Source organism: Triticum urartu, chromosome 2A (assembly GCF_056163025.1).
Source record: "Triticum urartu cultivar PI428250 chromosome 2A, HENAU_Tu73, whole genome shotgun sequence".
Classification (NCBI taxonomy): Eukaryota; Viridiplantae; Streptophyta; class Magnoliopsida; order Poales; family Poaceae; genus Triticum; species Triticum urartu.
Window position 1 is genome coordinate 439,784,913 of NC_141874.1, and position 12,146 is coordinate 439,797,058.

A 12,146-nucleotide genomic window follows, 5' to 3' on the forward strand; every position below is an offset into this window, starting at 1 on the left:
TGGTAATCATAAACCGGGACTTTGTAATACCTTAACCCTTGCAAACTGATCCTCCATATGTCAGATGCTCTTTTGAAATAAACCAGACTTGATCATTGTATTCCTGTAGTTTTCGCCTGTGTAGTCCCCAAGGGCCGGTTTATCTTTCCAAGGTGAACCGGGTCTTTAATCCATGCTTCCATTTGAACAGATGTACATTAGCCCTCAAGTGTCAAGGATAATGCTTGCATTGTACTTGAGACTTGCAAAAAAATTTGATGGCAGAGCAAATAGGCATTATCCCCCAAGTACAAAGTGCATAACTTGTTATACACTTGGTACTTCAAATATACATAGCCCATTGATGATATATCTTGCCTTTGTAGGCCGAGCTAAGTAAGAAGGACGCTCAAACCGCTGACCTTCAGGAGAACATTAAATCTCAGCAAGCGGAGGCTTCCAAGGCCAAGGAAAAACTGACTAATGCCTTAGCAGCCATGGAGAAGCTGAAGGAAACCTTTAATAAAGAGTGTGCAGACTGGGAGACAGAGAAGGCCGGTTTAACAAAGAAAGCCGAAGATGCAGAAGCAGCCCTGAAGCCGGTGGTTGAAGAATTGACCGGCTTAAAACAGCAGATTAATGCCATGACCTCTGCTGTATTTGGTGAGTATCCTCATATGAAGTTTTTCCAATTCATAATATCTTAACAGTGGCCGGTTTACTGATGCTTTACCATGACAGGGACCCGCATCACTCATCTGGGTTCCGACATGCGGATGAAGCTTAAAGCGGCCTATACTTTGATAGAACAGCTGTATTCTGGATCGCAGCGAGCCATTTGCACTGCAGCTTATAACAAGCCTCCTCCAACGCTGATAAAAGAAACCGTCGAAAAGCTGGCCATGCTGCCTGCCTGGTTGGATGAACTAAAGAGATCAGCCGCAAGGTCAGGTGCGCTGACCATGCTAATCCAGGCCAAGGCGTGGATTCCAGATCTTGAACTGGTAGATATCAGCAAAGGTTATACTGGTGTGAAGGAAGACGGTTCAGATTTCAACTATGACGATCTCCGAAGGCTGACAAAGGAAATGTGGCCTATAGCAAGCAAATCGGTGGATGACACAGATCTATCTCATTATCAACCGGTTTATGATGTTGAGGGGAAAAGACAGCCTGCGCCGATTCATGATGTAGAAGAGCTTGTTCCGCCGATTTGTAAGCATACTTATGCCCCTGACATTGACCCTTCCAACCTTATTCATGAAGAAGCCGTTTTTCAAGCCTTAACTGGAATCGATTGTTCAACGATTGATTTCCAGCGACTGGGTAGGGATGAGGAGAATGCACCTGCTCAGGATGACCCTCAATCTTCAAGCTGTCCGGATGAAGAATCTTAATCCGGAAGCTGGTTTAATCATTTGCCAAACTTGTTGAAACAATTATCCTGTGTGGCACTAAAGTGCCTTGTAATAGGCTAGTTCAAATACTTATCTGCTTATTCCATCGAGCATACTTGTTTTGCTTGACATTGATAACTCGCCATGCTTTTGGGATCTATTATATGCATAATCCACAGTGGCTTTATTTAGCTTATTCCTACAAAAAAATTGAAAGTGTCCTAGCGGTTTACCGCTGGACGGGTCATGGTGCCCAAACATATATATATATATATATATATATATATAACCTGGATGACGAACCAAGGCTGTAATACGTAGATATAAAATAGATGATACCTGTGGTATATCTCGTTTGGCTTACCAACTGTTGTTATAACAAAAGGTGATAACATCAATCTGGAGTGTTGATGACTCCTTGCATCCTTGTCGGTTCATATTGGAATCTTTCCGGGTGATGGTAAACATCGGTTTATGCATATAATTGTGGTGACCTGTAGTCAAACCAGACCGGAGCAACATTATTGCCGGATTAAAACTGACCATGTACTGACAACTTAGAATTGAAAGCCATTCCGGGTTGTAATAAACACCGGATTATCAGAAAATATTCATCAATCCCTTATCAAAAGATGTTTAAAACAATAAATACAAAAGAAATATGCAAGGCTTTTCATGGGCTGCCAGGCCCTAAATCGAGGCTTTTCATGGGCTGCCAGGCCGCTCAGTTAAACCATTTTTCAAAGCCTTTTAAGATGGACCTCAATCTTTAACCAATCATCATTTTAACTTTAAAAAGTTCAGGGTCTATGAGATTTACTTGTCAAACGTTCGATGGGTCATACCAGGTTTACCTGGATGGAGTGGCTTACTTAAAAAGGTAGGATAACCTGGGGTTTTAGGTGAATACACCTGGCTTCCAAGCCTGGCTTGATAGCCTATTACAAGGGTGCAAGCTCGTTGTTCTTTGAGAAGCAAGGAGCCCCCAAGTAATATTTGAGCTATGTCAGTGGTTACCTATGTTTGAGTTGTGCTTTATGCAACAGACTCTCTTTGGTTCCACATAATTTCCTTTTGGCTTCAGCCTATCAAAAGGTGTAGCTATGGTGTAAATACAACCAAGCCCCCTAGTGATTTCCCTTTTTGGTCTTAAGCCGATCAAGAGGTGTAGCTATGGTTCGAATACGACCAAGCCCCCTAGTGATTTCCTTTATATCTGTGTGGCTTTATAGGCCGGGTTAATAGAACTACGCTTTGGAAGTAGAAGCCCCCATGGAACCACACATGATGTAAAAAAAGAACAGAGACCCCGCTTTAGCTGAGGCTCCGGTTTATTATATAATATATAGATTGTCATAAGTACGTACATAAGAAGAGCTTGTGGCTCAAGTATAGTAAGGCCGAAGAAGAGCTATATTCCATGGCCGCTGGGTCTCCTCCTCTGATTTGCGTGAGTCTTTGTGCTCTCGAACATCGATAAGGTAGTATGACCCGTTGTGCAGGTTTTTGCTGACCACAAAAGGTCCTTCCCAAGGTGGGGATAACTTGTGCATATCAGTCTGATCCTGGATGAGCCAGAGCACCAGATCGCCCTCTTGAAAAAGTTCTGGTCTTAACCCGGCGCCTGTGATAATGTCGGGGATCTTGTTGATAAATCGCCGACCACGCCGCTGCGAGATCGCGCTCCTCATCTAACAGGTCCAGTGAGTCCTGACGTGCCTTCTCATTTTCAGCTTCAACGTAAGCCGCCACACGGGGCGAGTCATGACGGATGTCACTAGGGAGAACCGCCTCTGCTCCGTAAACCATGAAGAAAGGCGTGTAACCCGTAGATCTGTTTGGTGTGGTGTTGATACTCCATAATACGGAAGGTAACTCCTCAACCCAACAACCCGGCGTCTGCTTTAAAGGAACCATAAGCCGTGGTTTAATACCTCTCAAAATTTCTTTATTTGCCCTCTCTGCTTGACCATTAGACTGTGGGTGAGCCACTGACGCTACATCAAGCCGGATGTGCTCACGTTGACAAAATTCCTCTATACCACCCTTGGACAGATTAGTACTGTTATCAGTTATAATGCTGTGTGGAAAACCAAACCAGAATATCACCTTTTTGATGAATTGGACCGTCGTGGCTGCATCACACTTACTGACTAGCTCTGCCTCTACCCACTTGGTAAACTTATCAACCGCCACCAACAGGTGGGTCTTTTTGTCCTTGGACCTCTTAAAGGGTCCAACCATATCTAGCCCCCAAGTTGCAAACGGCCAAGTGATTGGAATCATTCTCAACTCCTGAGCTGGAACATGAGCGCTGCGTGCAAATTTCTGACAACCGTCACACCTTTTTATTAAATCCTCAGCATCAGCATGAGCCGTCAACCAATAGAAGCCGTGACGAAAAGCCTTAGCCACCAAGGACTTTGAACCAGCGTGGTGACCACAATCTCCTTCGTGGATCTCATGCAAAATCTCACAACCTTCTTGAGGAGACACACAACGCTGAATCACCCCTGTCACGCTGTAATGATGTAACTCCCCATTGATAATGGTCATTGACTTGGATCGCCAGATTATCTGCCGGGCCAAGGTTCCATTGCCTGGTAACTCGCCCCGGTTCATATAGGCCAGGTATGGGACTGTCCAATCTGGTATAACATGAAGAGCCGCTACCAACTCGGCCTCCGGGTCAGCAATAGCCAACTCCTCCTCTATGGGTATCTTGACCGACGGATTATGAAGTACGTCGAGGAACACATTAGGTGGCACCTGATACGTCTCCAACGTATCTATAATTTTTGATTACTCCATGCTATATTATCTACTGTTTTGGACATTATTGGGCTTTATTATCCACTTTTATATTATTTTTGGGACTAACCTATTAACTAGAGGCCCAGCCCAGAATTGTTGTTTTTTTTGCCTATTTTAGGGTTTCGAAGAAAAGGAATATCAAACAGAGTCCAAACGGAATGAAACCTTTGGGAACATGATTTTCTCAACGAACAAGACCCGGGAGACTTGGACCCTACGTCAAGAAAGAAAATAGGAGGCCACGAGGTAGGGCAGCGCGCATGCTTACCCCAGGCGCGCCCTCCACCATCATGGGCCCCCTGTTGCTCCACCGACATACTCCTTCCTCCTATATATACCTACGTACCCCCAAACGATCAGATACAGAGCCAAAACCCAAATTCCACCGTCGTAACTTTTTGTCTCCACGAGATCCCATCTTGGGGCCTATTCCGGGGCTCTGCCGGAGGGGGCATCGATCACGGAGGGCTTCTACATCAACACCATAGCCCCTCTGATGAAGTGTGAGTAGTTTACCTCAGACCTACGGGTCCATAGTTAGTAGCTAGATGGCTTCTTCTCTCTTTTTGGATCTCAATACAATGTTCTCCCCCTCTCTTGTGGAGAACTATTCGATGTAATCTTCTTTTTGCGGTGTGTTTGTTGAGATCGATGAATTGTGGGTTTATGATCAAGTCTATCTATGAACAATATTTGAATCTTCTCTGAATTATTTTATGTATGATTGGTTATCTTTGCAAGTCTCTTCGAATTATCAGTTTGGTTTGGCCTACTACATTGATCTTTCTTGCAATGGGAGAAGTGCTTAGCTTTGGGTTCAATCTTGCGGTGTCCTTTCCCAGTGACAGTAGGGGCAGCAAGGCACATATTGTATTGTTGCCATCGAGGATAACAAGATGGGGTTTTCTTCATATTGCATGAGTCTATCCCTCTACATCATGTCATCTTGCTTAAGGCGTTACTCTGTTTTTAACTTAATACTCTAGATGCATGCTGGGTAGCGGTCGATGAGTGGAGTTATAGTAGTAGATGTAGGCAGGAGTCGGTCTACTTGTCTCGGACGTGATGCCTATATACATGATCATACCTAGATATTCTCATAACTATGCTCAATTCTGTCAATATCTCAAGAGTAATTTGTTCACCCACCGTAGAATACTTATGCTCTCGAGAGAAGCCACTAGTGAAACCTATGGCCCCCGGGTCTATCTTTATCATATTGATCTCCTACTACTTAGTTATTTCCTTCGCTATTTACTTTGCCTTTATTTTACTTTGCATCTTTATCATAAAAATACCAAAAATATTATCTTATCATATCTATCAGATCTCACTCTCGTAAGTGGCCTTATAGGGATTGACAACCCCTATTTGCGTTGGTTGCGAGGATTTATTTGTTTTGTGCAGGTACGAGGGACTCGCGCGTAGCCTCCTACTGGATTGATACCTTGGTTCTCAAAAACTGAGGGAAATACTTAGGCTACTTTGCTGCATCATCCCTTCCTCTTCGGGGAAAACCAATGCAGTGCTCAAGAGGTAGCAGCACCGGTTTACGCTGAGAGCCTAGACGACTTAAAGCAGCCGCCGCTTCATTCTTTCGCCGGTCTATATGGTCAACTTGATAACCCTTGAAATGACCAGCCACAATGTCCACCTCTCGTCGATATGCAGCCATGAGTGGATCCTTAGAATCCCAAGTGCCAGATACCTGCTGAGCCACCAGGTCCGAGTCACCGAAGCACTTAACTCGGCTTAAGTTCATCTCCTTAGCCATCCGAAGACCGTGGAGTAAGTCCTCATACTCAGCTGCATTTTTAGTGCAAGGGAACATTAAGCAGAGAACAGAACAAAACTTGTCACCTTGTGGGGAAGTTAATATGACTCCAGCCCCCGAGCCCTCCAACTGTCTAGACCCATCAAAGGGAACGGTCCAATATGTGTTATCTGGCTTTTCCTTCGGTGCCTGCAACTCTGTGCAATCATTGGTGAAGTCCACAAGTGCTTGGGATTTGATTTTTGTGCGAGGCGTATATTTTATCCCGTGAGGTCCAAGCTCAATAGCCCATTTGGCAATCCGTCCAGTTGCTTCTCTGTTTTGAATGATATCTCCTAGAGGGGCTGAACTGACCACTGTGATAGGATGACCCTGAAAATAATGCTTGAGTTTTCAGCTTGCCATGAAAACCCCATACACCAGCTTATGCCAATGCGGATACCTCTGCTTTGACTCGATATGCACCTCACTGATATAATAAACCGGCCGTTGAACTAGATACTCCTTTCCAGCCTCCTTGCTCTCCACAACAATAGCCACACCAACAGCCTGGGCATTAGCAGCCACCTATAGCAATAAGGGCTCTTTATCGACCGAGCCGCAAGGACGGGCGGTTCAGCTAACTGTCTCTTCAAATCCTCAAACGCTTTATCAGCCGCGTCACTCCAGACAAAGTCATCCGTTTTCTTTAGCATCTGATATAAAGGGATAGCCTTCTCCCCAAGGCGACTGATAAACCGACTCAAAGCCGCAATCCGGCCCGCTAAACGTTGAACATCATTGATACATGCCATTTTAGCCAGAGAGGTGATAGCTGTGATCTTCTCCGGATTAGCCTCAATGCCCCTGTTAGACACCAGAAAACCCAAGAGCTTGCCTGCCGGAACACCAAAGACACATTTGGCTGGATTAAGCATCATCTTATAAACCCGGAGGTTATCAAAGGTTTACTTCAAGTCATCTATCAATGTTTCCTCCTTCCTACATTTCACCACAATGTCATCCACATATGCATGAAAATTGTGCCCAATCTGCCTATGAAGACAATTCTGAACACAACGCTGATAAGTTGCCTGGGCGATCTTGAGCCCAAAAGGCATAGATGCATAGCTGAAGGCTCCAAAGGGAGTTATGAAAGCTGTCTTCTCCTTGTCTTTAACTGCCATTTTGATCTGATGATAACCAGAATAAGCATCCAGGAAACACAAACGGTCACACCCCGCCGTAGCATCAATGATTTGATCAATATGAGGGAGAGCAAAGGGGTTAGCTAGACAAGCCTTGTTCAAGTCCGTGTAGTCCACACACATCCGCCAAGTGTCGTTTTTCTTAAGAACCAGCACCGGATTAGGCATCCACTCAGGGTGAAAGACCTCCACGATAAACCCTGCGGCCAACAGCCGAGCTACCTCCTCACCAATAGTCTTACACCTTTCTTCGTTGAAGCGGCAGAGAAACTGCCTGACCGGTTTAAACTTAGGATCTATATTAAGTGTGTGCTCAGTGAGTTCCCTCGGTACACCTGGCATGTCAGAAGGCTTCCATGCAAAGATGTCCCGGTTCTCACGGATGAACTCGATGAGTGTGCTTTCCTATTTGGGATCCAGGTTAGTGATGATGCTGAACTGCTTGGACGAATCACCAGGATCAAAATCAACCATCTTAGTGTCTGTAGCCGATTTAAACTTCAACGCCGGATCATGCTCCGTAGTTGGTTTTTTCAAAGAAGTCATGTGCCGGATCAACATTGTCCTTATAAAACTTCAGCTCCTCTGTGGCACCAACCGAGTCAGCATAAGCCGCATCACCCTCTTCACATTGCAAAGCAATCTTCCTGCTCCCATGTACTATGATGGTCCCCTTATGACCCGGCATCTTAAGCTGAAGATAAACATAACACGGCCTCGCCATGAACTTGGCATAAGCCGGTCGTCCAAATAGGGCATGATACGGACTCTTGATTTTCACCACCTCAGAAGTCAACGTTTCTGACCTTGAATCATGATCATCTCCAAAAGCCACCTCTAGGGCTATCTTGCCCACTGGATATGCCAATTTACCAGGCACCACATACGACGGTTTAACGGAAGGGTGTTCGACGGTTTAAGACTCTTCTCTGTCAGTCCCATACGACGGAAGGTATCATAGTAAAGGATATTGATACTGCTCCCCCATCCATAAGCACCTTGGTGAACTTATACCCCCCAACTTGAGGTGCCACCACTAAGGCCAAATGACCCGGATTATCAACCCGGGGTGGGTGATCCTCTCGACTCCATAAAATGGGTTGCTCAGACCAGCGCAGATACTGAGGCATCACCGGTTCAACAGAGTTCACGGCCCTTTTAAGAAGCTTCTGATCGCGTTTACACAAGCTAGTGGTGAATAAATGATACTGCCCACTATTCAACTGCTTCGAATTACTCTGATAACCCGATTGTTGCTGCTGCTGATTCCCCTGATGGTTATAACCTCCTTCATTACCCTGATTGCCTTGATTACCATGTCCGGTTTGATTGCCTTGGAACCCTGAACCGGAGCTGTTACCTCCATAACCTGGCCCATGAAATCCACCTCCTGAACCGTTGGGCAGGCCATTGTTGTATTGAAATAGATTGGAATTTTTGAACTCCCGCATAATGAAGCAATCCTTCCAAAGATGTGAAGCTGGCCTCTCCTTCAATCCGTGTTTTGGGCAATGCTGATTTAGCAGACGTTCAAGATTGGGACCTGATCCTCCACCCCGCTGGGGCGGTTTACCCTTGAGACGCTGACTGTTATCCTGGGCATTGGTGTTAGCCACAAAGTCCAAGCTATTGTCTGCCTTGCGCTTAACTTTGTTCCCATGACCTGCCGGATTATGCCATTGTCCCTTGGCACTGCCGTTCTTTTTCCCCTTCCCCGGTTTGTCATCCACAGACTCAGGGTCTTTGGTACTATCTGAATCGGCATATTTCATCGAAGCAGTCATAAGGGTTGACATGTCATTGCAGTGACATTTGAGTCTTCCTAACTTTAGTTTTAACGGCATGAACCGGCAATTTCCTTCCAATGTCAAAACTGTTGTATCCACGTTGATGCGGTCTGATGAATGCAGAATAGCTGAGACTTGCTTCACCCAATGGGTTGTAGACTCCCCATCCTCTTGAACACAAGTGGCCAGGTCCACAATCAACATAGGCTGCTTACACGTATCCTTAAAATTCTAGATAAACCGGTTTTTTAACTCGGCCCATGACCCAACGGAGTTAGCCGGTAAGCTCTTTAACCAAGTACGAGCTATCCCCTCCAGCATCATGGTGAAGTACTTAGCACACACCGCTTCATCCACATCCAGCATCTCCATCGCCATCTCATAACTCTCAACCCATGACTCAGGGGGTAAATCGGCAGTGTAATTGGGCACTTTACGAGGTCCTATAAAATCCTTGGGTAGTCACACGTTACGCAAAGCGGGGGTGAGACATGGCACCCCTAAAGAACCGAAGACCACACCTCGCTCCACTGAAGTGGTAGGACGAACCGGAGTAAGCTGACAAGCCGCATGCTGTGCTGCTAACTCGGCTTCTCGACATGCACGACCATGATCCACCACATCCTGCGCATTAGCACCACCACCCGCCGGGTTATCCCCTCGCGGCGAGTTATGGTGACGTGCACTGCTTGACACGGCTGGTTCATCGATATGCCTGCTGTTGCTCCGACTTGGAGGGGGGGTGGAATGAATCCTCTCGCGACTATGCAAATAAGCCTGCTGTTGGGTTAAAGCTGTTTGAAGGAGCTCTCTGGCCCATCGTGTTTCAATTGCCACTGGTGACTCGCCGTCGATCGGGAGGCCGGCCAATCGTGAAGCGGTGGCCACGATATTATCCAATGGGTTGGAGTAATGACCCGGGGGTGTTGGGACGTGTTGTGACAAGATGTTGTTTTGATGAGGCGGGTCCATCGTGCGTGGCTGAACCGACGCTCCTGTTACCGGTGCCTCAGTCCGGTTTACCACTGGCTGGTTACTGGTTGCTGCTCCTGGCGTATTGAAGAGATTTCTTGGCTCATAACCTGGCGGGAGGTGCGACCGGTATCTCCTCATGACATCATCTGAGGCACTCTGATCCAGCCTAAGCCGGTAGGCCTGAGCTTCTAACTCCGCACACTCTGTAGCCATCCTGGCGTTCTCTGCTGCCAGGTCCGCTTTAGCCTGAGTTATCTGATCCTTCACCTTCGCAATCTCCGTGTTGTGCTAATCCCGGTTTGCTGTGTCCACCTCCGCTACTAGCAATGTTGCTAAAGTGTCGAATAGATCGGACAGAACCTGAGCCGGAGGCGGTGCAGAGCCCCCTGCTCCCGCGGGCGTTGCCTTTGCTGAATCGGAGATCATTGCCACGGTGGTGGAAGAGTGTTGCACTGGGTATGTACCGGCCATGAAGACCGCGACCCGGCTTGGCAGATCGAGGGATTCCGGAATACTGTTGCCATCGGAGCCTCCACTAATCCGGCCATCCTGCAGTTGGTACAAGGACTCGGTCTCTCCGGTTGAAGACTCGTTGTCGGAACAGACAATGGTTTCTCCATCAGATGCCGGTCCATCCTCATATTCCGCTCCGTGGATGACACCTACAAAGATATGCCTTGTTGCGGGCTGAACCTAGGCAGGGCTTGCACACTGAGCCATCTAGATGATGTCGGTGCAGGTGTCCGGCTCAAGGCCCGGTTCACCGATCTTGCCGATGAAGACATGAATTCCGCCAAAGGGAACCCGGTACATGATACGTCCATTTTGCATCATGCTTTTATATCGATATTTATCGCATTATGGACTGTTATTTCACTTTATATCACAATACTTATGGCTATTTTCTCTTATTTTACAAGGTTTACATAAAGAGGGAGAATGCCGGTAGCTGGAATTCTGGTCTGGAGAAGGAGCAAATATTAGAGACCTATTCTATGCAACTCCAAAAGTCCTGAAACTCCACGAAACGTCTTAAAAGAAATAAAGAAAAATCCATGCCAAAGATGAAGGCCAGGGGGCCCACACCCTGCTCACGAGGGTGTGGGGCGCCCCCCTAGGGCGCGCCCCCTACCTCGTGGGCCCCCTGGTGGCTCTCCGATGCCCATCTTCTCCTATATGAGGTCTTTCGATGAGAAAAAAATAAGAGGGAACTTTTCGGGATGAGACTCCGCCGCCACGAGGCGAAACCTTGGCGGATCCAATCTAGAGCTCCGGCAGAGCTGTTCTGCAAGGGATACTTCCCTCCCGGAGGGGAAATCATCACCATCGTCATCACCAACGCTCCTCTCATCGGGAGAGGGCAATCTCCATCAACATCTTCACCAGCACCATCTAATCTCCAAACCCTAGTTCATCTCTTGCATCCAATTCTTGTCTCAAAGTCCGGGATTGGTGCTAGTAGGTTGCTAGTAGTATTGATTACTCCTTGTAGTTGATGCTAGTTGGTTTAATTGGTGGAAGATCATATGTTCAGATCCTACATGCATATTATTACCCCTCTGATTATGAACATGAATATGCTTTGTGAGTAATTACGTTCGTTCCTAAGGACAAGGGAGAAGTCTTGCTATGAGTAGTCATGTGAATTTGGTATTCGTTTGATATTTTGATAAGATGTATGTTGTCTAGCCTCTAGTGGTGTTATGTGAACGTCGACTACATAACACTTCACCATTATTTGGGCCTAGAGGAAGGCATTGGGAAGTAATAAGTAGATGATGGGTTGCTAGAGTGACAGAAGCTTAAACCCTAGTTTATGCGTTGCTTCGTAAGGGGCTGATTTGGATCCATATGTTTCATGCTATGGTTAGGTTTACCTTAATACTTTTGTTGTAGTTGCGGATGCTTGCAATAGAGGTTAATCATAAGTGGGATGCTTGTTCAAGTAAGAACAACACCCAAGCACCGGTCCACCCACATATCAAATTATCAAAGTACCGAACGTGAATCATATGAACGTGATGAAAACTAGCTTGACGATATTCCCATGTGTCCTCGGGAGCGCTTTTCCTATTATAAGAGTTTGTTCCGGCTTGTCCTTTGCTACAAAAGGATTGGGCCATCTTGCTGCACTTTACTTACTTTTGTTACTTGTTGCTTGTTACAATTTATCCTATCACAAATCTATCTGTTACCACTTATTTCAGTACTTGCAGAGAATACCTTGCTGAAA